The sequence below is a fragment of the Triturus cristatus genome, chromosome 4_2 (assembly GCF_964204655.1).
Source record: "Triturus cristatus chromosome 4_2, aTriCri1.1, whole genome shotgun sequence".
Taxonomy (NCBI): Eukaryota; Metazoa; Chordata; class Amphibia; order Caudata; family Salamandridae; genus Triturus; species Triturus cristatus.
Genome location: NC_140586.1, coordinates 964,240,093 through 964,262,408, shown reverse-complemented (window position 1 = coordinate 964,262,408; position 22,316 = coordinate 964,240,093). Strand labels below are relative to the sequence as shown.

At 44.1% G+C, this 22,316-nt stretch overlaps 1 protein-coding gene and 1 long non-coding RNA gene across 2 annotated transcripts in view; both read right to left on the bottom strand.

Annotated features, from left to right (window-relative positions):
• Nucleotides 1-22,316, bottom strand: part of LOC146839149 (uncharacterized) — a 258,618-nt gene that overhangs the window by 2,420 nt on the left and 233,882 nt on the right. The gene's annotated exons all lie outside the window — the stretch shown is intronic.
• The window catches only part of LOC146839150 (uncharacterized), a 76,433-nt gene continuing 75,276 nt past the window's right edge, over nucleotides 21,160-22,316 (bottom strand). Inside the window, exons 4-5 of the long non-coding RNA XR_014960801.1 lie at nucleotides 21,952-22,052; nucleotides 21,160-21,304 (exon numbers count right to left, since the gene is read on the bottom strand). This is a non-coding gene — a long non-coding RNA (uncharacterized LOC146839150). The remainder of the gene's footprint in view (nucleotides 21,305-21,951; nucleotides 22,053-22,316) is intronic.

The following is a 22,316-nucleotide window of genomic DNA, read 5'->3' as shown; positions in this document are numbered from 1 at the left end:
TGTGTTTTTTCTACATCCCAAGATTGTGTTTTCTCACGCCCCCTGTATGTATTGGTATTTTGTAAGTTTGATTTCTAATTTAACAATAAAGTACAATGGTCACTAAATACTTGTCACATTCATAATATGTGTCAGGCGTCTTTTTGGGTGATTGTCTCTTTAAACTAGATAACGGTTTTGCTCACTTGTGGGTACAGATCCTTCCTCCTCCTAGTTGATGCAAACGGAGGCAGTCCTCTGTATTTAAGACAGAAGAGCTCCTCTTTCCCTCACCCTCCAGTTGTCTGGCTCCACTCCATTGTGCCTTTGTCTGGTTGCTGTGGTTTTGCCAGAAAGAGTTTACAAGACACCCAGAGCACTGAATGATGGTCTGATATCATAGAAAGAAGAGCACTGCTGTAACCACATCATACCGATCCCATGATCAAAGCTGTTGTTGGACACTGACTTATACCGGAGGTGGTTTGTTATTGTTTTTGCCTTTAGTTTCTAGATGTCATTTCTTCGTCGTGTGGCTGGAGGCGCCCAACTCTGACTTATGCATTCAATGAACTGCCCTTGACGGCTCCTTCCAGGACCGGTGAGTTTAGGTTCAGGTTCCTCTGTCTCAGACTGCGCTTATTTTGTGCGCTCAAGACTTGTTTCCTGTTGGCTGTAAAGAGATTGAAAATCGCTAAATGGAAATGTAATGGAATATGAATACACAATATTTTACTGGTTGCAAAAGACATGTCTCCTTCACCATCTGTGAAACTTATCAAGCGATATTTCATCATACACTAATAATTAACTAAAAGTTCTATTACCCATGTGACATCTTTACTTCACAAAAGGTGGAGATTTACCAGGGTTCACAGAGTAACTCAGTAAAGAATGGGCGGTCACAGAGCACCATGTCCAGCTTTAGGCAGACCCAAGTGGACAATATTACAATTAAACAAGAACAGATTGAGGAAACAGAGATGGATCAGGACATGATGCTGTTACTTTAGTTTGAGGAAGTGTATAACAAAGGTAACTCTTCGGGAAGTATATAACAAAGGTAACTCCATTCACATACTTCTTCACAATCCTTTCCTGTTCACATTGGATCAGCTGATGCGCCAACTCCTTTCTTTACCTTGTTGCTCACTTGTTAACTTTGCCACTTTCCACAGCCCCCCTGGGGTTGGTTCAAGCATTTCTGGTCTCTTCAAACCTGTAAGATTGGAGCATTATTGTGAATTGAGGTGGATTTTCTATCGCCATAATATCCGCCCATCTCCCTGAGACTAGTGCAGCTACACGGCCTAGTTCAGGCCCGGACACTTTACACAAACTAGAGATTCTTTAGTTCTTCCTAAAGCAGATAAAGTTCGGATCTTGTTACACTTTCAGCTGCAACTCTTTCCAGAATGAGACAAGGCACAGAAACAACAGCAATATCAGTCATTTAGCTCTAAACAGAGTGAATCCACCACAATCAATAGTTGACCTGACATACCCTTGCAGCCAAAAGAGGTGTTCATATTACACAACTGTTGCTTTTTTTCCTTTCAATGATATTTAATTTAATTTAATGTTGTCCGTTTAGTGCTGAGGAGGCTACTCTGTGGCCACGGGGGTATTTGGCGGAGCGGAGGAGGTGTAAGTTCATCACCCCCTACCACTCCCCTATACCTGTTTTCTCACTCTACAGGGCTCACTGTTAGCCAAAACAAAGGGAGCGGTTTGAAACCTGTACAGAGCACAAATCAGGTAACAGCCTAATAGTCAAACGACCATTGTTGGCAGTGTGGGATCACAAGCTTCATTTTTAGAAGCTCACCTGGGAGGTATAAATGGAGGAGGTGCACCGGTAGGTGCTTATGGGGTACAGACAGAGGAGGGGCAGAGGTAGGTACTAATGAGGTACAAGCGGAGGAGGTGCACGGCTAAATGCTTGTGAGGTACAAACAGAGGAGGTGCAAAGGTAAGTACTTATGAGGTACAAACAGAGGAGGTGCAGAGGTAGGTGCTTATGACATACAAACAGAGGAAGCACACAGGTAGGTGCTTCTGAGGTACAAACAGAGGAGGTGCAGAGGTAGGTGCTTATGACATACAAACAGAGGAAGCACACAGGTAGGTGCTTATTGGGTACAAATGGAGGCGGTGCACCGGTAGGTGCCTATGGGTACAAACAGAAAAGGTGCAGAGGTATGTGTGTATGATGTACAAACAGAGGAGGCACACAGCTAGATGCTTGTGAAGTACAAACAGAGGAGGTGCACAGGTAGGTGCTTCTGAGGTACAAACGGAGGAGGCGCACAGCAGGTGCTTATGGGGTACAAATGGAGGCGGTGCACCAGTAGGTGCTTATGGGGTACAAACAGAAAAGGTGCAGATGTAGGTGTGTATGAGGTACAAACAGAGGAGGCACACAGCTAGATGCTTGTGAGATACAAACAGAGGAGGTGGACATGAAGGTGCTTATGAGGTACAGACAGAGGAGGTGCACAGGCAGGTGCTTGTCAGGTACAAACAGAGGAGGTGCAGAGGTAAATGCTTATAGGGTACAGAGGAGGTGCACAGGTATGTGCTTAAGAGGTACACACAGAGGAGGTGCACAGATAGTTGCTTATGAGGTACAGAGGAGGCACACAGACAGGTGCTTATTAGGTACAAACAGAGGAGGTGCCCAGGTAGGTGCTTATGAGGTATAAAAAGAGGAGGTGCACAGGTAGGTGCTTATGAGGTACAAACAGAGGAGGCGCACAGGTAGATGCTTGTGAGATACAAACGAAGGAGGCGCACAGGTAGGTGCTTTATGAGGTATAAAAAGAGGAGGTGCACAGGTAGGTGCTTATGAGGTACAAACAGAGGAGGCGCACAGGTAGATGCTTGTGAGATACAAACAGAGGAGGCGCACAGGTAGGTGCTTTATGAGGTATAAAAAGAGGAGTTGCACAGGTAGGTGCTTATGAGGTACAAACAGAGGAGGCGCACAGGTAGATGCTTGTGAGATACAAACAGAGGAGGCGCACAGGTAGGTGCTTTATGAGGTATAAAAAAGGAGGTGCACAGGTAGGTGCTTATGAGGTACAAACAGAGGAGGCGCACAGGTAGATGCTTGTGAGATACAAACAGAGGAGGCGCACAGGTAGGTGCTTCTGAGGTACAAACAGAGGAGGTGCAGAGGTATGTGCTTTATGAGGTATAAAAAGAGGAGGTGCACAGGTAGGTGCTTATGAGGTATAAAAAGAGGAGTTGCACAGGTAGGTGCTTATGAGGTGCAAACAGAGGAGGCGCACAGACAGATGCTTATGAGGTGCAAACAGAGGAGGCGCACAGACAGATGCTTATGAGGTGCAAACAGAGGAGGCGCACAGACAGGTGCTTATGAGGTATATGCATAAGAAACAATTGATGGACGGAATGCTGGACAATGCAAACATTCACCCCTAGTCACAAGGATCTTGGTTTAATCCATCATTCCTTCAAGATTTAGGTACCTTTAATATTCCCCAGATCCCTCTTGTCATCCTCCGTATAAAGAGAGCAATAAAACTTACCAAATGCATCCCTTATGGACTCTGGATTAGTGGTCTGTCCTATCTCCGGATGGATAATGTCTTGCATTATATTGGATGTTGTTTGCTCCCTGGTGCGAACTGCTGGTTGGTGGCCAACCTGTTGATTTAATTCATACACCATTTCCCTTCGTGCTATCGTTTTGCTCACCGCTTTCTCCGTAAATACATTGATAATGGCTGCTTTTGCAAATCGGTATCTGCCGCTGTATTATCGCAAGATCTTGACATTTCTCAACTGCCCTGACCAAATCTTCTTCAACTGCCCCCAGATTATCCTGTAATGTTTTTAGGGACTGCTTGACCTGTTTGTCACGATTCAAGGAATATCGCAATGTTTCCCCCCTAATTCTGCTTTCATGGCATCCCATACTACCTCAATGGAGGTACTTCCCTATATTATCTGCCAGAAATATTGTGATCCAGTGTTTCATATGGGTAGAATATTCAGTATCAGAGAGTAAAGCTCTCTCGAATGACCAAGACCTCCAGTTAAAATTAGCTACCTCTATTTCAATCTCTAGTACTAACGGATGATGATCCGATAGTACTCGTGGCAGTTTTGATATATGGCATATTGAATTCAATGAATTTGAAATAAACATATAATCCAATCTTGCATGGGACCTGTGTGGATTAGAAAAAGAGGTGTACCCTGAATCATTTGATCTTAACAATTGCAAACAGTCAACAAAGCCATGAGTCTGACACATGTTCCTTAAGGCTTGAAATACTTTTGACTTTCGTCCCACATATCTCCACCCTCCCTCCAGAGACCAATCACTTGGTAAATTAATATTGTAGTCTCCACATACAATAAGTGGGAGTGGCCAGTGAGAGAGTTCGCTCGAGATAGTATTCAATACTGTAGGATCATCTCTGTTGCATCCATATAATGTGCACAGTGTTAGTTTCTTCCCCCCCCCCATATTGGCATTAAGAGATAGCCCAACGTCCGAATTTATCTGAACATGATCGATTAAACTGTAGTCCCCCCTCCTTTAGCCAGGATCACCACACCCCGTACCTTAACCCCCTGTGTTGTCGCACTTATCACCCTAAATCCCAGTGTATTTAGAATATGTAGTTGTGACCCATCTATATGTGTCTCCTGGAGGCAAATGATATTAGCACCCATCAATTGTAACCCAACCGCAACTTTCTGTCTTTTCTTTACATCGTTTAAACCACATATATTCATAGACACCACTCTCAATATCGCCATACCATTTTATGGTGTTGACCTACGACTAATACCTTATCTCCATTAAACCCCGCCACCTTTCCAAAAATTTCTTATAAGAAGTACTGCACGAATGTCTAAACCATCCAAGAAGCAATGTAGGCATAACTTAGTTCCTTTCCACCCCTGTCTGGGAGTCCCCCCTTCCTCTCCCCCTCACACCCCCACCACAATTCAGGTAATCAGGCTCAGCCATGAGCTTGTGTGAGGACGTCTGTACCAACTCTCCTCTCCCTTAAGCTCCTCCCCCATCGAATGTGCCTTACCAAATACCCATATCCAGAGGAACCATCCTTCAAGCCTACAATTCTTGCTTACAATAGTTACTACATTTTTTTTTATAATTTATGATTTACCCCCCCATACTTCCCGCAGCAATATCGTCCAAGAGTTTCTGTGCTTGAATTTCAGAGGTGAAACTGAAATTCTGGCCTTTGTATATCACCTTTAACCTCGCTCGATTTTGTAGGAAAACCACGGTCCCTGCAGATTGAAATGGGGTCATTAATTGCCTGAGCCGACCATCTCCTCTCGACTATAGCGTGTGCAAAATCCGGTTTGGCAAAAACAGAAAAACCTTCAAAGTTCCTTTTGGCATTGGGTCTAACTAAATCATACACGGCTTGTTGAAGCAAGAAGTTACCAAAATAGATCAATATTGCATGGGGTAGAGCTTTTTCTCTGGAGGAATGCCTTGATGGTAAAAGGGGGAATCTGTGAGCACGTTGAACTTCCTTGTCCCAATCCCATGTTGGGAGCTCGGGTAGGGAGCCTCTTAGCATGGTTACTATGAACTCTCTTATGTTGTTACCCTCAGTTTTCAGGAACTCCCTAACAGCCTGAGGTTATTGCGGCGCTGCTGGTTCTCATAGTCCTCAAGCTTTTACATCACATCTTTTATAGTACTGCCCTGCGATGAAGCATGCGCCTTTCCACTGTGCTTTCAAGCATTTCCGTTCAGTCACTCAGCAATGTCCGAGCAGATCTTCCCCACTTTCCCTATGGAACCTTAAGGTTTCTTAGTTGCTAGTCGTGCCTGTCGATTGTCGGCTTTGACAACATCCTGAAAAGCTTGTAGGGACTGCAATATCAGAGCCAGTGAGGGCTCAGCCGGGTTTACTCGCTTCGTCTGATCTGAGATCCCACCGATATTTTCCGCCGTTCGCTTCTCACCTTCGTCTATTCCCTCCGGGGATCGCATTGATGTTGCTGAATAGTCATTCCTCCTCCGTCTCCTTTTCCCCTGTGATCTTCCTGCGAGCCTTCTTCCCCGACACCCATTTGTTTTTTTCTTGAGGTTGTGACTCTCCCTGACTCTTCTGTCAGTGAGAAGAATTTTTCCCCAGGTACATCTGGGGTCAAGCAGTCGGCTTCCATATCCCCGTTTGGTCCTCAGTGCCTCCCAGAGTATATGGCCCATTTTTGCCAGCCACAGCTGTTACTCTGTTCTCCTGTTCGCTCTTAGCTGTACCAGAAATACCCGCGTCCAACATCCGGGATCGAGTACCCTGCATTAATACGTCTTTACTTGGGCTAGTATGTACAGCATGCACTTGTGCCTCTATAATGGAATTAGCACCATTTGCCTGCCATGGAGTCGTGCTTCTTCCATCCGGGAAGTCTGACCTTTTACTTTGTCCAGTGGGCGTTCGCACTGCGGATGTTATTGCCTGGTCAGTTTCTGATACATGGTCGCTTTTAATCCTGTCCATATCACCATTGCCATTATTTTTGTTATTGCGGAGGTCCTTTTGTGTCTCCATTTTTAGGGGCCCCTTCCCCACCGGAAGCTATGGGTGAGACGATGTTTAAAATGGATCGTTGTGCTTCCTCTACATCAGTGGATGGTTTAGTTCGCCATAAGTTTGTTTTTCCAGAAAGTTCAGTTTTGTCATGTTCGATTTTCCCTTGCTTGTCTCCTTTATTTGGCCGTAGATCCCCTTTTCTGAAATCTATTTTTAAATCAGAGTCCTCCCGCTGTAACTGTACGGCGGTAGCGCTCACTTGTTGCTTTCCCCTGCCTCGAGCAGCGATTGCCACTGACTCGCTGTTGCGCTCGGGCTCCGTGTCTAACAGCTCTCCTGCCGATAGCGTGTTGCCATCTCCAGGCAAGCACTGCGAGCTGTAGGCGTGCCCTGAACCTGTTGCTGCCATCTGCAGAAGCCAAATTAGGGCCTCCCAGCGTCCCTGACAGAAGTTCCCTTTAGCTCTGCAGGAATGCCCTCGCTGTCCAACTTGATGGAAAGTTGGAGAAATCCACCGGAGCACAGCATGCCTGTCGCGGACTTCCCTGCAGCTCCAATCCATACTCTTGGGCTCCAGCCGGGATTTTTACAGCGAAGAGGGGGAGAGAGGTAAACAGTGGCTCCTACTCAGATGCCATATTGCCCTGAATTGAGCTAGTAACAAATTTGTGATGATGTTTGAAGAGTTGTTTAAGGATACGTTGGGGCGTATGAAAGGCTATAGTCATCGTATTAAGTTGAAGCTTGGTGCCAAGCCAGTTGTAGCTAAGGTGAGGAGGATTCCTTTAAGTGTGCAGGATGCCATGAATTAGGTAATCACCAGGTTAATGGATTCTGGATTCATTGAGCCTGTGGAGGCAACGGAGTGGTTTGCTTCAATTGTGGTGGCCAAGAAGAGTGATAATGAGATTCGCTTATGTGTGGATCTTCAAGCACACAATATGGAGGTGGTGGTGGATAAATTCCCACTACCCAATATTGATGAGGTCATGTCAACTCTGGATAGGGCATTTTAATGAAACATTCTTGACCTAGCATCCGCCTACCATCAGGTGCCTTTGGATAAAAGTTCACAGGAGTTGACAGCATTCATAACTCCCATGGGGGCTTTTAAGTTCGTAGGGATGCCATCAGGTTTGGTGTCGGCGGCTTCCGTCTTTCAAAGGATCATGAATGATATTGTCAAGGGAACTGCAGGTGTTCGTTGTTACCAGGATGATGTGTTGGTTTATGGGAAGACTATTGAAGAGCATGATGATAGAGTGGTGAAGGTTTTGGAGAGGCTATTAATGGCAGGGTTCACGCTACGGTGTGAGAAATGTAAATATGGAGTAACTAAGGTTGACTATCTGGGTCATCACATATCAAGCAGTGGGGTTAAGTCAAATAAGGATTTGTTTGACACTATAACACAATTGAAAGATCCATGTTCTAAGGAAGAGATAGCCTCATTTTTGGGTATGGCTGAGTTTTATAGCAAGTTTGTAAAATAGTTTGCGGAGAAAACTAATCATCTCAGAAGTATGTTCGGCAAGAAGGTAGAATTTATGTGGGATTATGTGGTGTGCAAACGGGAGTTTACAAGGGGTAAGGCTGATCTGACGTGTGCTCCTGATCTTCAGGCCTTTACACCAGGTGATGCAACATATATAATCACTGATGCAAGCAATAAAGGGTTGGGTGCTCTGCTAGCTCAACAAAGGAAAGATTTGGAACATCTGATTGTCTGGGCTTCGAGATGCTTAAGAGGTGCTGAGATAAACTACTCAGTCAATGAGAAGAAAGCATTTGCGATTTTCTGGGCAATAAACAAATTCAGGAAGCTTGTGTGGTGAACCTCCTTCATTGTTAGGTCTGATCTCAAACCTTTGAAGGAGATTTTTGAGAAGAAAGGTTTGGATTCAATTTCTTCAAGGATAAGGAAGTGGGTCATTTCCCTGCAAGAATTTGATTTCTCTATAGAATACATTCCAGGTGCTACTAATGTTAGGGTAGATTGTCTTTTGCGTCTGGTTGACAGTGTGGATTCTGGGGTTAGTAAGGAAGACATGAACATTGTGGAAGAGTTTGATGTGAAAGTGTGTGAGATCACCTTGGGAGCAATCAAAGAGGAAGAATAGTATTGCCCTGCGATGATGCCTGCGCCTTTCCACTGTGCTTTCAAGCATTTCCGTTCAGTCACACAGCAATGTCCGAGCAGATCTTCCCCACTTTCCCTATGGAACCTTAAAGTTTCTTAGTTGCTAGTCGTGCCTGTCGATTATCGGCTTTGACAACATCCTGAAAAGCTTGTAGGGACTGCAATATCAGAGCCAGTAAGGGCTCAGCCGGGTTTACTCGCTTCGTCTGATCTGAGATCCCACCGATATTTTCCGCCGTTCGCTTCTCACCTTCGTCTATTCCCTCCGGGGATAGCACTGATGTTGCTGAATAGTCATTCCTCCTCCGTCTCCTGCTCCCCTGTGATCTTCCTGCAAGCCTTCTTCCCCGACACCCATTTGTTTTTTACTTGAGATTGTGACTCTCTCTGACTCTTCTGTCAGTGAGAAGAATTTTTCACCAGGTACATCTGGGGTCAAGCAGTTGGCTTCCATATCCCCGTTTGGAGGACTTAAAGAAGGAGGATTTAAAGAAGGATTCTGAGCTTGTGAAAGTGATGGATCGGATTCTGGAAGATAAAGTGGATAAGCTTGAGAAACCTTAGTCGTTGTTGAGTGATGAGTTGGCCATTTGTAATGAGATGCTTACTAGGGGCATGAGGTTGGTTCCCCCGGTAAGTCGGAGGGACAACATCATTCAAATGGCCCACAAAGGGCACATGGGAATTTTGAAAACCAAAGAACGCATTAGACAGGATTTTTGGAGGCCTGGATTGGATCTCATGGTCAAACACGTGGTGAGAGAATGTGTACCCTGGTGATAAGATACTCAGGCCGAGACAGTCACCTATGGTCTACAGAAAATTACCTACGTGTCCTTGGGAAGAGGTAGCTATAGATATTGTTGGAGCTCTTCACGGTGATCAGACACCGTATTTGATTGTTCTTCTAAATTCATACTCCAGGTGGATTGAAGTGAGTTGTGTGCGTGACATTACTTCTCAATATGTGATAACATTTCTGGATGCAGTTTTTAAACGTGAAAGTTTTCCTAGGTTCTTGTTGTCGGACAATTGTCCACAGTTTTGTTCGTGAGAAATGGAGCAATAGTTGGAAGGTTGTGGAATTGAACACAAGAGAACTTATTTTTATCATCCAGAGACTAATGGAGCCATTGAGAGGCTGAACAAAACATTGAAGGAGGGAATTCATTTTGCGAGGGTGAACAGTTTGAATTGGAGAAACAAGTTGCAAATCAGGATTTCAGCATACAGATTCACGCCTCATTCCTCCACTGGGAAGACTCTGTTTGAATTCTTCAAGGGGAGATTTCCTAATACTAAAATATGTTCTGGATGGATGATTTTGGACAAAGGGGAGAAGGACAATGGTATTGGCCAGTGGAGGGAGAAGGAGTTGTCATTGCAGCAGAAAAGGAAAGAGTATTTGGATTCCCGTAAATGTGCTAAAGCAGTTGAATTCCAGGTTGAAGACAAAGTTAAGATTAAGACACCTGTGGGCTGTTAAGACTGGTCTAAATTCACAAATGTGACGGTAGTAGTGAAATTGTTTAAGAATGCAGCGAAAACCAATAATGGACGTATCTGGAATCACAGCCGTGTGGTTCACGTAAAGACAAGGAATGACAGTTCTTTCGACAAAGTATAAAACACTGAATCAGCATCCAGAGCCATGTCTTAGTTGGGGTGTTCGGCGTTTACCCGGAGGAGGGTGAGAATTTGCAGAAGCCCAGCATTTCTTACGGACTTTGTGAGGAAATATTTGCATATTTGCAGGAGCTCACCTTGTTTGGTTCATCTCTATTAATTTTTTTCTTCTGTTTTTTGGTTGTCTTGGTTTCTCATTTGTTTTAAGGGAAAAGAGGTTGTGGTGTTTGCCTTAGCTCATGTTAATTGTAAGGGGGAAGAAGTGTGAGGTAGCTTGGTTCCATATGGAATATCAAGGGCGGACAGAGTGTGGATTTGATTGGTGATAGTTGACCGCACTTGCTGATGAATGGGGTATTAAAAAATGCCTCTTGATCTTACCTGTGTCTTCAGAGGTTTCTTCATCATTACAATTACCGTCGAAGGACCTTTTGAGGGTACGTGTCTGTGAAAGAGAGAGCTTCAAACAGAGATTTACTTCTCTGAGTTCTAATCTTGTTTGATAGCCCAAGGCTCCATGAAGAGATGGTGGTGAGGTTATTTAGAGAGTACACTCAATTGATCCATAGATAATGGATCATGAGAAACTAGCCTAAGTCAACAGACAGTGGGTTCACCAAATTGGTGAGCCTCAACAATTTAGAAAAGAAAAATGCTTTTCTAGAGTCCCCTCACTCACCCAGGGTTGCCCCTAGGTGACATGCTTCATCATTGGGGCCATCCCAAGCATCTACTGCTTGGGGCGTGCTACGACTTGCGAGATTTACGTAGGAGCACTTTTTTGTGTGAAACTATGTGTTGTGCAGTGTTGGGGGAGTGGTGTTTGTGTTAGTTAAAAATACCTAACTAGTGAGTTAACAATGTATTCCTACTCCTAGCTGGTAAGATAAAAAGGGGTTAATAACAGGAAAAATATAACTGTTATGTGGTTATATTGCCTATTATTTTGTCAACATGTTTCGAGGTATCCCCTAACCTCTTCTTCAGGACAGCATGGGATCCAGCCCCACGTGTACCACTCCGTGTAGAAACCTAAATTAAGTGTGACCTGTAATATGCGGTCGAGCCTGGGACTTACAGGTCACACTGACGGAGGGATGCCGAGAACAGGTCCTACAGGCCCCTCCACCCAGACAGACCATGGGGCATATTAGTGCTACCATATAAATACTACGTGTTCATCAAAAACCGTATGTACATAACCAAGTGCGCTCAATAGGCGCACGTTATTAGTCTAATTTTTCACCTTAAATTAGGTTTCTGCACGGAGTGGTACACGTGGGGCGGGATCCCATCCATGGAGCAGAACACAGAGTTCAAAAAGTCTGAGCAACAAGAGCTTATGCGACTTGGAAGCGAAGAATGTCAATAGGGTGAGAAACATGGTAAAGTTCTGTTCGTTTAAAAAAATATCTTTCTGGGAGGGGATTAAAAAGTAATAGAAAGGAAAAATATATTTAAAAAAATGTCTGGGTGGCCTGGTCTTATCAATCTATCAGCGTGTAAGCGCAAAAAGTGGCGACAGCTATCAACAGGAAATCATCGTCTGAAAATGTAGATGCCATCCAGTTAAGTAATTCAAAGGAACAAACATGCTCATTAACGATGGGTGCTTCCAGCACCAAAGGTGGGCAACTTGTGTGGTACTCGATGTAACTCCGTTGCAGGAAATCATGTGCTGCTGCACCGATATCCCACTGAGCTAGCACTCCGAGCGCGGCTGCACAGGCCATCAGACCCATACCAGAACAGTCCTGCTCATGAGACACTAGGGGGCTCATCAGTGAGGCAAAGTCCGGGTCAGGAGACGCTGTGTTTGTGAGGCAGAGATCCAAAGCCCATTGAAAAAGACATTCCAAACTGGTTGCACGCAAGTGTACCATGGAAAATAGGAAAGACAGATGGTATAACACAGATACATCATCCTGCACAATATCAACAACAGAAGAAACAATATTGTCCAATGTGTATATCTTGGATGAAAGGGTATTGATACTGTTATCTACCACAGCAAGAACTTTTTCAAGATTAGCTTGGTCGATAGCCCTTAAACGTGAAGCGGCTTCAATTTGAGACAATTTCCAAATGTCATTGTAAACCGCATATATCCATCGTTGAGGCCTGAGGCCAATCGGGCCTTTTATGAAATCTGATAAATTCACATCATTCGATAACATTGGCAAATGCAGTGTAACAGAAGACAAGGTAGAGTGTTGCAACCAAGTTTGACACAATTTACCAACAGAATACGTTGTATTAGAATGTGTAGTCAAAAATCGTGGATGAGGCCTGTCCTGTAACCTGAGCCCTGTCAGGGAAACGCATTTGGCATGCATCTGCACTGGTCTGACAAACCAACCACCCCATAGAGTCAATATTAGAGATATTAAATGTTGCATTTGTAAATAGAGACTGCAACTCCTCAAATGTGTAATTGGTAGTAACATTCCAGTCTGGATATTCTGCAAGGGAAGGAAAAGCAGGAGCCTTCAGTTGTTTAGCCGTAGCGAAACCCACATAAGTAGTCTGATAGATAGAATTGTTCAAGAACAGTATTTGTGTTGGTATAAGACATGCACGATACAAAGCTTCCGTGCCCTGCACCTGCCAGGTTTTGGAACCCCAAACTGATTTGAAATCAACTGTATTTTTCCAATGATCATAGCCACCCACCGCCAATTTAAGAATGAAGGAATCAGAGTATAACAATTTAGTGTGGGTAAGCATAACTTTCGTATTTGATTTAGAATTTAATTTAAAATAGTAAGATTCAGGATTTGAGTTATCAAAACTCGTAAAATATGTACATTTATTCAACAGGGTCTTAGAACTCCCTATTGGTGGGGTGGGACAATGTTCCCATTGCGTGTAATTAAAAACAGCTCGAAAAGTAGTTGCTTTATGCAAATAATGGTGGCCATAATGCTGATAGCAAAATAAGTCAGCATAATTTGCAGAATTCAAATACAAGTCTTCAGCATCAAATGCTGCATAGTATTTTAAATCTGAAAACAGAGATTGTACAGAGATTTAACCACATCACCCATTGAGACACAAAGTACATTTGGAACACTAATAATCTCGGTTGGACCATGGATTTGAAACGGGAATGTATCCCAAACTATGCCATCTGTAACTGGCCAGGCTGCAATGTTGACGAAAGTCAGGTCCCTTTTCATGATGTGCGATGAAGAATGCGGGGCCAAAGTCCCATCTACCAGTTCAGCAGCAGAGCGTTCTTTAAGGTAGTGTCCATTGATCAAAAGAAAAAACACAGTCACAAACCCAATGGACATGAATAGAAAAATAAGGAGGAGCACCAGCCAGATTATATCCATGGGGGAACCAAATAAGTGCGTTTGAACCAGGAGATAAAAATTGCAAATTTTGATGGGGTCAAAGTCTATGTTGAATGAGAGTCAAAGGAAAAACGCGACTCGTTCCTCGCTATAGCATTTAACCCAGGCAAAGATTCACTTGTAGGGTAAGAATATGCTGGTTCTTCATTAGCATCTGTGGATTGTTGGACCAGCAAAGAATCAGCAACAGAGTCCATCTCTATGGCAGTGTCAGGATTTCCTGGAATAGTGCCATACGATGAAGCTGGAGGAAAACTATTCAGAATCGGCCAGATGGTGTAGCTTGACATTGTCAATTGAGACGTATCTGTTGTCTTTGCGACCTGGAAGTGGTGGTAAAATTACTGTACGAGTTCCCTGCATGCCCAGCACTGGAACCGGAGCTCGATAGGATGGACCAAATTCTTTTTTGTTCTCCACCTTCTCTCTGACCAGTTCTCCAACTTTAGGCAGCCAGCCGATCACTAGAATCTGCAGCGCACCATCAGCGGCGGCAGGTTAATGGTCTTGTGCTAGACTGTCTCTTGTAGGTTCTGTAATACAGCACAATGTTTATCTACGTCAAAAGGGGCGGCATCAGCCTCCAAGTCTAGACCATCAAGGTCTGGCACAAACATTTTCATGCCAAAGAGCAATTCGTAAGGGGTCCGCCCACCCAGAGGTCTTCTAGGGAGATTATTAAGTGCGCGTTGTACGCTATACAAATGGGCGAGCCAGTTCCTGCCATTGCCTATAGAACTCTAGCAGTTAAGGATTGCTTTAAGTCACGGATCATTCGCTCCACAACGGAATTGCCCTCAGGCCGGTATGGAGACGAAAATTTGACCTGCACCCCCAAAGACCTTATGGATTCTTTGTACGCCTTAGAGGCGAACGGCGGACCCTGGTCCGAATGTAAGGTGCCCACTGCAAAAATTCCAACAAAAACACGCAAATCCCTGACTACAGTTCGAGCGTCAGCGCTGCATTGTGGCCAGACCCATAGAAAACTTGTGTGCGAATCAACATGCAACTAACATGTATTTATATACAGTATCAGAAGAAAATGGACCGCAGTGATCCAAATAAACACAAGCAAATGGTCGATTGGATATGCATAACGGTGTTTGTGATGTCTGGGTCACAGTAGATGGCTCGATTTGCTAACAAATTTCACAAGAAAGTTCATAAGTATGTGTTTGTTTATATAAGCAACCCACCAGTAACGTTGTTGCAAGATACTGACTGTAGCAGACACACCAGCAAGCGCCGAGGCCATGCCCTCGTGTGCTGCGATTATCAGTGTAAGGCTGCGGTCCGCGTAGGGAATCAACCTCTCACCAATGTTATAAATTGTCACATAGGGAAAGTTATCAGGGTTTAATTGATAAGAGTATTTGGAAGGGAATCCTTTTGGATAATTACCTCCCTTCTCTATAGCAGCTATAGCTGCCAAGATGTCATCATCAATCTTACTCATGGATCTTGTAACCGCTGCTACTAAGCACATGCCACTGTTGACTTAGCTGCTTCATCAGCTAAGCTGTTACCAACCGCGTGTACTCCTACAGGTTGGAGGCCAAGAGTATGAATTACCTGTGTGAGCGGAAGGCTTTCTTTCAGCTCTGCCACTTGAACCCATAGCATTTTATGCTAAATTGTCTTGCCTTTGGAATCACGGTAGTCATTTTGAGACCAAAAGAATAAAATGTCATTAAAAGACTGCACACAGTAATAGGAATTGCTTGCAAGTAGAGTAGTCACATTAGGATCTGCAAACTCCGGTGCGGTGCCAAACCGCGGCCCTCATTATTGAGCTCGTAGCCCAAGAACAACACTGCAAATTCAGCAATGTGTGATTTTGAATTACATTTGTAACCGTAGTCCGCAAACTCCACAATGATGCGGTCCACGTGACAAAGATGCGGATATAACTCATCGTCTGTAAGATAAATGTCATCTACATACAAATATGCATCAGGTTCGATTGTGTCTAACAATGAGACTACACATGCGGCGAAAACACCCAGGCTGTTTTTATAGCCCATCGCTAATCTTGTTAACTGTTTTAGTTTGCCGCCGTGTGGAAAAGCTGTCCACTGACTTGACAAGGGGGACAGATTGTGGCTAAAAAGCCATTGGATATATCTAGCGTTGTTTTATATTTTTTCCGAACTAGTCTGTCCACTAGAGCTGAACTATGGGTATGCTGTTCCGCATTCATCCGACAATGAGAGTTCAGATGTCGGAAATCCAAAATTATGCGGTACGACCCGTCTGGCTTGGTCACGGTAAAAAGAGGGTTATTCATAGATGACACACATGTCTCAATTACCCCTTGATACTCCAATTGGTCTTGTATTTCCGCTAGAGGAGCCTTTGCTTCCCTACGGATGGGATATTAGGGTTGTGCCTGTTGCATGGACCGTGATGGGGAAACGTTGCATCCCAACCCACCTGTGTACGGTACAAAGGCGGCGCAACCATTGAAGCCCACTTTTCTGCAACAAGTTGCGCATGCTCCTTTGGGACATTGTGTAAAAAACTAGGGAGGATTACCTCCTTCTCTCTCAGAGCTGCCAGAACAAAAGGCGGGGGCCAGTGTGCCTCCGCTAACAGGATGTCATACGAAGAAGTCAGATTTTTCCCCAAAAAACCTTTGATAATGCGTTTTGAACGTTTTCCTTGGAGGAGGCAGAAAGGAGCAAGCACGTACCTGGGGTCCCGTTTGCAGCGCATAAGTACACCCACGCTGTTTGTTTCGCTGCCGCCGACCTGTCATCTACGGCGGCAGCGCAGGACTACACTTCCCAGCCTGCCGAGCGCCACTGGGGCACTTCCGCCCGCCGTCGCGCCAGGAGGCGCTGAAAACTGCGAGGCTCCCTCTGCGTCGCGGGACGCGCGCGGGCGACGCCGGGATAAGCCCGGGACAAGGGCGGGCCCTCTGTGGCCCTCAGAGGCCTGAAGAGACTGGACTGGGCCCGAGACCCTGGTTTTCGTGACCTGACCCCTCTTTTTTAAAGTAACAAGTGAGACTTTAATTCTTTTTAACATTTATGTATAGTCGCATTGCAACTTAAACACGTATTGTTTCTATTTAGGATGTCTAAGGCTAAAAATGATAAAACTGCAACGGGCCATAGTACTATTGACAATTACATGGTAAAAAAAGTCACTCAGATCAACAGTGAACGTCGGGCATCTCTAGGGAAAGGGCCCCCTGCAACAGCACTGGTTGAGATGCCGCCTCTGATAGCGATGGTCGCTGAAGGAGAGGCCAGCGTCAATGGTGCTGCTAGAGAAAACCCGGTCACACCGATTGTGGTAAGGGCTGAGGTCCATTTAGAACACCAAGATACATCCAGTGAGGATTTGGAGGAAGTTCCGCCAGCTATAAGGCTGGTACGCAACTGTAGGCGAACACAGATAAAAGGGGGTGGGAAACAGAAGAAAAAAACTACTGCTGTAGATTCTGCTATTGTTATTGTCCCACTTAATAATCCCTTTGTGTTTACTGGAAACAAGGAGAATAGCTTAAATGCTAATATTGCACAACTTGTTGCCCTCATAAAAAACCTCGAGTCTAAATTGGAATCTAAGGTAGAGGAGGCTATCAGACCTTTAACCACCAAGATAGACACTCTAACAGCTGAGGTGTCCAGGCCTGGTGGCCTGGTATCTTCGTACCAGGCTGCAGTTACTGGATTAAGGGATAACCCTGGGGAAGGCAGACAGGCAGGGATGGTGCGGGGAAAAACTCAGTCAAATTCCATTAATACGACGGCAGTACCTACCACCGTGAGTAGGGCACCAACAACACCAGCCACCCAAGTAACAAAGGATCCACAGATTCAATCTAACCCTGTTTCAAGACAGGGAACAGATAGCAGGCCGCACAGGAGTAAACGCTATCTTAACCTACTGCCTGACTGTGCGCCATTTGTGGTAGTCCTAACTAATGTCCCACCCTGCGGTACTCATCCTGCCTCACCCTATGACGAGTCTCATGCCTCACTTAAAAACAAAACAGTGTCATGGCTTAATAAAAACTGTGGCTTCCCAATTGCATATTCTGATCAGATAGTGGCAGTCAGGAGGGTGAACTGGGTGGGCCCATCGAAAAAAATGGGAAGCGGAGACTGCATTGTTGTGAACTTCAAACATCCCCAACATGTGGCATCGCTCTCTTAAGAGCTTCGTCACTGATATATAATGAGAGCAGTATATGTGTCCGACCTCTGGGGTACTTCTATGCCCATCTCTGTCATAACTCCCCCCAACAAAGGTTGTTTAGTCCAGTGGCTGAAACTCAGACCCAGGTCATGGACACCCGCTTTCAGTATAATATTGTTAACCCGAGGAGATTTGGAAACGTTACCAACACGCAGAATAGACCTAATTTTTTGGCCCAACCTAATTCTGGGTTTAACATCAACACACAGAACAGGTACGACCTTCTATCTGGCCTGGACATGTGTGACTGACATGAGATCCCTGTGGGTCAGGGCATCTCAATCTCATATGAATTGGTACCTATTCTGAACTCTCAGGATAAAAACTGTGGTAGCAATGTTGTCTCGTGGAACATTGCGGGGTTGGCTGCAAAAATGGCAGACATAAATTGGGTCAACTACATTAAGCAATTTAAAGTTATCTGCCTACAAGAGACATGGCTGGTTGAATGTGATCTTTTTCTAGAAGGGTAAAAGGCCTTCTATGTCCCGGCCACACCATCATTAAGAGGCAGACCTAAGGGTGGACTGGTGATTTTCGTTTCTATCCTTGTTACCTGTAAAATCAGTAGAATTGATGCAAATGATCCTGGTATGATGGGTCTGCTTTTAAATGGGGAACACTGCCGAGTATGTTTAGTGAATTTTTATAATGCTGCCAATGTCCCTTCAGTATCTAACTCCGTATCTGTCCTGCATGCTTTTCTCACTTCCTCTCTAAAGGATTTTAATCATAACCTCATGATTGTGGGGGATCTCAATGTCCACTTGTGTGGAGACCCTCTGCACAAATGCATAAATGATTTAAGTTGTGAGCGTATGGAGGGACTCCACCTGGATCACACAATGGCTGGGGAACTATGCAATGCTCTCCTTGATAACCTGGACCTCTCCCTGGCCATGACGCTCAGGGATCCATTTAAATGTTTTGATACTCCCACCTTTAAGGGGCATGGGAGGGGCACCTTTATTGATCACATGCTGTTGTCAGCGACACTGCTGCCTTTTTTCGATTCGTTTGATATTGTCCCAAGCGAATTCAGTGACCATAATCCTTTAACAATCCGTCTGAAGGGACCTTGGCTTACTAAGGAAAGACAGATATGTAACTCCGGGAGGCTGGCCACCACAGATGGGAGGCGGCGACTTAAATGGTCAATGGTGACTCCAGATTTACTGTATAAAAACATTGTAGACACATGTACTGAGGATATTGTGAACTGCACTCAGGTGGGGGCAGACCCACGACGGGTTCTCACTGCTTATCAAAATCTGTCGGAGAAAGTGTCAGAACTGATGTTGGTTCCAGCAAAGATGAGTGTGGAAAAATGTGGGCCAAGATGGTTCAATCATGATTGCTCCAAAGCTGCTCGTAACCTCAGGCTAGCACTGGCAGCTATTCCGAGAGTGCAGGAAAATGTCAAACTGTGCCGTAGAGAATATAAGTCCATTCTTAAATCCCATAAGGAGTCGCTAAGAGTAGAAGCGTGGAATGAGTTACTTGATCCCTCTACCTTAAAATCCAGCACCAGATTTTGGACAATAATGAAAAAACCATTCCTGGTAGAAGACCCGGGTAATGGTCTGGACTGTTGTATTACCAAGGAAGAGTGGGAACTTCATTTTAAACAATTATACTCTTCTGGGTTACATGTTATAACTGAGAAATTGCTTGATGCTAGGGGAGGTGCTATTAGGTTTACTAATGTTGAAGTTATGGTGGCCATTGAAGGTCTTACTGCTAGAAAAGCCCCAGGGCCTGATGGGATCCCCCCAGACTTGTATAAGTCTGATCCACACTTTTGGGCGCCCATCCTGGCTGCAGTATTTAATGCAGCTGCCAAAGTGGGCTGTCCTACCTCCTGGGGACTATCAACGATTGTTCCCATTTTTAAAAAAGGAGATAAGGGCAGTCCTCACTGCTACCGGCCAATCTCATTAATTGACTCCATGGTCAAAATTATGGGGAGAATTCTACTACAGAGAATAAACATGCTGGGCGACTGAAAATAACATCATTTCGATTTCTCAGTATGGTTTCTGTGGGGGGCGCTCCACCATAACCCAGTGCCTTAACCTCTTCCTTGTATTGAGCAAATATACCACTGTACAGAGGGGAACTGTCCATCTTGCCTTCATGGACCTTTCTTCAGCCTTCGACTGTGTTAACAGGGGGGGGCTGTGGAGGTCCATGAGGGAGAAAGGTGTGGATCCAGGGATAGTCGACTTTCTGGTGGATATGCACAGTAATACCAGTGCTAACGTCAGATATTCTGTAAACGGGAACACCACTGGTAATTTTGACATAAAGAAGGGAGTGCATCAGGGTTGCATTCTTGCCCCCTTCCTTTTTAATTTGTATATTAATGATTTAGATGATTATCTACAGAATGTACATGCAGACTGCCCTAGAGTCGGCAGGCGGGGTATTCCAGTTCTTTTATATGCAGATGATGCGGTTTTAATTTCAAGAACGGAGAAGGGACTCCAGGCGCTTTTAAATGCTTTTAACATTTTTATGTCTGACCGAAATCTATTGGTCAACAACTCCAAATCATACATAATGCATATTGGCCATAAACCCAAAAATAATTTTATTTTTAAATTGGATGATATCCCAATACCAGTCACAGAAACATTCTCATATCTTGGTGTCCTGTTTGATACCAAGCTTAACTGGGGTCCACACCTGGCCTAAAAGAAAGGTGAACTGACAAGGGCTAATGCTTCTGTTTTTAACTTTGCGACAAAACTGGGTAAGAAGCCAACTAACGCAATGATTAAGCTTTACAATGCCAAATCTGTTGCTACAGCTGCATATGGTAGCGAACTTTGGGGATATGTGGCTGGAGAACAATTGCAGGTTGTCGAAAACAATTTCCTAAAACGTCTACTCTGTGTCCCCACCAGTACACCCAACCTGACAGTACATGAAGAACTGGGAATCCAGTTGCAAACAAAAATGGCATGAAACACACCCAACAGTGGAGCCCTCTATAGGCCAGCACCTAAGCTGCTATCCCTTCTATATTTGTATCCCTATGTAGTTACTAGGGGTATGTGTGCACGCTGAATCGCACCCACTGTTACAATGCAAGTCCAACCGGACCTAACAGTTTCAAAACACAGCACAGGTGCACCACACATCGGAAGATCGGGAAAGGCAATAATATAATTCATTCCCCACATCAAGGTTATTCAAAAATAGTTCATTTTTATTCAAGGTTATAATAATTATCTTATCTTTTTAAAACACAAGATTGTAGATACAATTTGATCTTGACAACACAGCCGACGCGTTTCGTCCTTGAAGCGGACTTCTTCAGGGCATGTAAAAGATGCAAGAACTAATCAATCCTATTCGGCATGAGTAGATACAGTGCCAGATCCGTAAAATCCGTAGAGAATTCCCCTGGTTTCTTAAGTTGGCTGAAATTATATTAGAGCGTGAAATTCTATAGGATCACCATATATTTAAAAACACATAAATATTCATAAAAATACACATAAAAATACATATACAACCCAAGACATTCCATACTACAAATTCCATAAGTGCAATTATTTGTAATTTTCTTACATCAATGTGATCTTATTACAGGCTACATAGCCTCTTTATGAAACGGTAAGTATATTCATTCAGTATAACTCTTCTTATCTACTTCCAACATATACAGCGCTATATCGTTGCTCTTAACAGTCATTGGTATCTGTATCCCAGAGTTAAAGCAAATCACAAAGATCATATATAAACCGAGCACGGGGGTAGGGAAAGAGAGACATGTTCAGCATAACCCCAAATGCCTACTTTAATGGATTCTAGAAAAAGATAAATAGTAAAAAAGCGACAAGTGAAAACAAAAAAATTAAAACAGAAAAGATAACAGAACTATAAACTAAATATTAGTAATCATGCAAAGGAAACTCAATCGGGCTTTATGGTCTCAGGCATTGCTACACCGGGGCCATGGACCATCAGTGACTTCAAAATTACACAGTAACGCTAGGAGTAACGGATTCATAAGCTCCCATCTTCTATGGGTTCATAGAGTACATAAGGGTTCAATAATACCCACCATGTAAAAGATGCAAGAACTAATCAATCCTATTCGGCATGAGTAGATACAGTGCCAGATCCGTAAAATCCGTAGAGAATTCCCCTGGTTTCTTAAGTTGGCTGAAATTATCTATAAGTCAAAAACAGCAAAGGTAGTCAACGTTCAAAAATACTAAGTAGGGATGCTGCACTGTAATATTTGACAGTGAGTATCAGCCCTCAGGTTAGATACTTACATTAGAGCGTGATATTCTATAGGATCACCATATATTTAAAGGGATGACCAAGTCACGTCATTTCAAGTATTTTCAAGTATTTTCTTGTTGTGTGAAACGAAAGATAACAGTCTTCACAGTCTATGGCAAAAGACAATGGGTTTATAAT